This window comes from Mus caroli, unplaced genomic scaffold (assembly GCF_978045245.1).
Source record: "Mus caroli unplaced genomic scaffold, Mus_caroli_1 scaffold_1, whole genome shotgun sequence".
Taxonomy (NCBI): Eukaryota; Metazoa; Chordata; class Mammalia; order Rodentia; family Muridae; genus Mus; species Mus caroli.
The window spans coordinates 158,546,459-158,551,034 of record NW_028227256.1 but is presented as its reverse complement, the minus strand read 5'-3'; the positions used below and the strand labels follow the sequence as shown (position 1 = coordinate 158,551,034).

The 4,576-nt window shown below is 42.0% G+C and overlaps 1 pseudogene; it reads right to left on the bottom strand.

Annotated features, from left to right (window-relative positions):
* Positions 1-3,438: 3,438 nt before the first annotated feature.
* On the bottom strand, positions 3,439-3,929 carry LOC110302925 (large ribosomal subunit protein uL23 pseudogene; annotated as a pseudogene).
* Positions 3,930-4,576: the final 647 nt, after the last annotated feature.

The window sequence follows — 4,576 nt, the reverse complement described above, 5'->3', positions numbered from 1 at the left end:
AACAGTGGGGATATGGAACCTGAAGCACTACTTCCAGGAGTCAGACAGGACCCCCAGTGGAGGGATGGAGACACCAACCCACCTATAAAACTTCTGACCCCAAATTGGTCCTTTCTAAAAGAAATGCAAGGACAAAGATAGAGAAGAGACTGAAGGAAAGGGAGGCCAGTGATGGGCCCATTTTGAGATCCATCCCATGGGCAGATACCAATTCCTTACACTATTCATGATGCTATGTTGTGCTTGCAGACAAGAGCCCTAGCATAGCAGCCCTCTGAGAGGCTCTACTGAGTATCTGACTGAGACAGATGTAGATTCCCACAGACAAACACTGGGTTAAAGGAAGGATTGAAGGCCCTCAAGGAGATGGAAACCCCACAGGAAGACCAACAGTATAAACTAACCTAGACCCATGGAAGCTCCCAGAGACTGAGACAACAACCAAAGAGCATACATGGGATGGTTCCCTGGCACATATGCAGTATAGGGCTGCCATGTCTGGCCTCAGAGGGAGAGGATGCATCTAATCCTGTACAGACTTGATGCCCCAGGGTGGGGAGATAGGGGGGCTGCCCTCTCAGAGGCAAAGGGGAGGATGGGGGAGGAATTCTATGAGGGAAAAGGAGCAGCATTTGGGATGTAAATAAACAAACAAACAAACAAATAAATAGATAGATGGGTAGATTGATCAATCAATCAATCAAAGAGGCAACGAGATCATCCAAGATTGTATGCAAAGAATAAAATAAACCCTTAGTTTAAAAAATTTTTAAGTGGCTTTATGAAGCATCTTGCAGTTAGATATTAAGGTTCCCTCACTTTTTGACTTTCAGAAAAAGGGCTGAATTTGCCTTCTCGAGACCTTAATTTATGCTCAATTGCTTTGGTATTAGATTTCCCCGTTTGAGTTTAGGGGCTGTGCTATGGTTGACTGTAATGATGCCAGTAACATAGGCTTCTTTAGTCTAGAACAAAGAAGTTCTTTTTTACAACAGGGGTAGGAGAATTAGAAGAAAAGTCAGTGGATCTGTTAGTGTAGCTGCATGTATACATATGTGTGGTTCTGTCTGAACTTTTACAAACCAGCAATTTAGTGACCTATGACCTACTGCTGTAGAAATGAAGCAACATTTCTCTGCTGGAGAGGGCAAGATTCTCACATACTCTTGAAAGAATGGAAAAATGGGAACATCAGTAAGTTTGGAACTACCTAGATTCTGACCCTTTCCTCCACCTGCTGAGAACTCTTGGGAAATGCAAGGAGTAGTTAGATATTTTCTTCTGCTACATGGGGTCAGAAAGTCCAGATGCCTGCCAGGCTTTCCCCAATCAATTCAACACCCAATATGCTCAGCTGGCATAAGGGAAAATGATCTGAGACTGGTCAACTATATGTCCTTGCTTTGAACTTTAGATCTGCAGTAAATTATAGGAAAGTAGTAAAATTCATCCCACAGCAGATAGATACCCAGAGACTACCAGGAAAGGCATCATAGGCCAATGGTTCCAATGCCTGTCTCATGCCCTGCATTGATGACACCAGGTCATTTCAAGGCTAACCTTGGTTTCCTCACTTCTTGACTTTCAAAACCATCAATCTTTTTCAATCTTTTTCCAGTCAATTCCCCTTCCGCTTAAGTTAGAAACTGGGATGGTTCAAAATATGCAAGGAAAAGGGAAAAAAAATCAAGGGACTACAGAAATATATTTTTCCCATTTCTTATATAGTTGCCCTTTCCTCAACTTAATGGAATTATCTATATTTTCCTATCTGTGCTTTGATTTTTATAACCTTTCTCATCAGCCTTAAAACTTAAGGTTCCATCTGGATTCATTTCACTGAAACTGAAATGAAGGTATTCCAAATTACATGTTTTCTCTTGTAAACTTAGCTGATTGATTACCTCCAAATATAATAAGCACTTTTCTCACAATTCGATTTGAATTTTTAATTCATCAGCCAAGTCTCTAATTTAAAAACCAATATTGCAGATTTTTCACGGGGGAAAGAGCCGTCTCAACCTCTCCTTGCTGAAGATCATTACAAGTACAACGTGCTTCTTATTCCTTTTGCCAACAAGGAATTTCTTAACTGAGCACTTCATCTAAGGCAATCAAATGTTCCTCATTAAAGTTACATGAAAAAAGATTCGTTTTCAAGTTTCTGCAAAAATATTTAAATTACCAAATTGAAATGTTTGTCTATAGTTCTTTTGTGCAGAGATTCTTAACCTTGTTTTTGTAGCATCTAATCAAAGTCATGGTTGTTCTCTAGTGAGTGCGTTGAAAAAAGAAATCACAGAAATTGAGTTCTGAGACATGGCCTTGCTGTATTTCCCAGGCTGGCCCAAAACTCCTACCTCAAACATCAAAGTGCTGACATTACAGGCTTCTGTCACCATATGTCTTAGTTTTCTACTACCCTGACAAAGAACCATGACCAAGGCCACTTAGTAAAGAAAATATTTGATTTGAGGATCACAGCTCTAGACAGTTAAGGTCCACGACTATCATGACCGTCATGGTAGCAGGCAGGCAGGAATGGCTTTGGGGCAGTAGTTGAGAACTTATGTCCTGATACTCAAGCACAAGGCAGAGAAAGCCAACTGGGAATGGCTTTTGACTCTCCAAAGCCCATCTCTAGTGACACATCTCCTCCAACAAGGCCACACCTCCTAATCCTTTCTAAGCAGCCTTGGGAGGTCTGACAGACAGAGGACAGGACATGCTGAGATTTGCTTGCTGAGGGAGTTACTTTGTAATTAAAGAGTAGAAAATGTACTGGAGGCAAACCAGTGTGTGAAAAGACCTTTATCACTGCACTTCTTGAAAACCTCTCTTCTTTTCTTTTCTTTTTTTTTTTTTTTTGGTTTTTCGAGACAGGGTTTCTCTGTGTAGCCCTGGCTGTCCTGGAACTCACTCTGTAGACCAGGCTGGCCTCGAACACAGAAATCCCGCTATCTCTGCCTCCCAAGTGCTGGGATTAAAGGCGTGAGCCACCACCGTTCCTTTGACTCAGGAAATTGAGCCTGGTTTTTCTCCTACCTCTTGGACAAGTCCTTTTCTTTAAAGGATCTATTTCAAGTAGACATTAAATGTTGATGTTCTAAGAATGGCCACACATGAAGTTGCAGAGCTATGGGGCAACTAGCTTTCTTAGGAATTATTATTATTATTATTATTTTGTGAGGTGAAATGCTTTGGAAAAAAGTCTTGTAGCCAGGCTTTGTTTTATTTTGACTTTGAGTTTTTGTTTTTGTTTGGAGACAGGATCTTGCTATATAGTCAAGGCTGACTTATAACTCTTCATCTTTAGACTATAGTTGTGCGCCATCACATCCAGCTCATGGGTCTGTCTGTCTGTCTGTCTGTCTATCTATCTATTTTTTCTATGGTGAAAAAAAAAGTGTATATTTAGAATTAGCCACTGGACTCAGTTTAGATGATCCCAATCTTGTTGGCAACATCTAGGACATCATAATCAGGAGCCAAGCGAACATACGCCTTCTTCTCTCCATCGGGCCTTATCAGGGTACTGACTTTGGCCACATTAATGTCATAGAGTTTCTTGACAGCCTGTTTGATCTGATGCTTCTTGGCCTTGACATCCACAATGAACACAAGAGTGTTGTTGTCCTCTATTTTCTTCATGGCTGACTCAGTGGTCAGTGGGAATTTGATGATAGCATAGTGGTCAAGCTTGTTTCTCCTGGGCGCACTCTTCGGAGGATATTTGGCTGCCTCCGGAGCCGCAGGGTCTTGGACCGCCGGAAGGTGAGTGACGTTCAGATCTTCTTCTTTTTGTGTCGGATCTTCTTCTTTTTGTGGCTGTGGATGCCTTTCAGCACCGCCTTCTTAGCTTTCAAGGCCTTTGCTTTCGTTTCGGCTTTGGGAGGGGCAGGAGCTTCCTTCTTAGCTTTCGGCACCATCTTGGCAAAAAGCTCTATCTATTTTTATAAGTCAGGGTCTTTTTGTGTAGCCCTGGTTGTCCTAGAATTTGTTCTGTAGACCAAGCTGCCATCTCAAAGATCTGCCTGCCTCTGCCTCCCTAGTGCTGAGATTAAAGGTGTGTACCACATGACTATATACATGACATGATATGGCATGATATATATGTCTACCATCAGGTACTGAAGAGCTGGCTCAGAAGTTAGGACAGTGTACTTGCAGAGGATCCAAGTTTGTTTTAAAGAACCCATATGAGGAAGCTCTTAGCTACTTGTAACTCCAGCTTTATGGCTTCTGACCCCCCCCCCCTTTTCTGGCTTCCATGGGCATCTGCACACACAGGCACATACAGATGCACACACACACACACATATAATTTAAAACAAAATGTATTTTGTTTTAAAGGCATCAAAGGTAGGGATGATAACATGTGTCTATAATTTCAGCATTTGGGTTAGGGGCAAGAGGATCAGGAATTTAATGTCAACCTGGAATACAAGAGATGCTATCCTAAAAGCTGAAAAGAGGCAGGGTATGGTGGCACATGCCTTTAGCAGAGGTAGGCAGATCTTTGTGAGGCCAGCCTGGTCTACATGGTAAGTTCCAGCACAGCCAGGGCTATACAGAG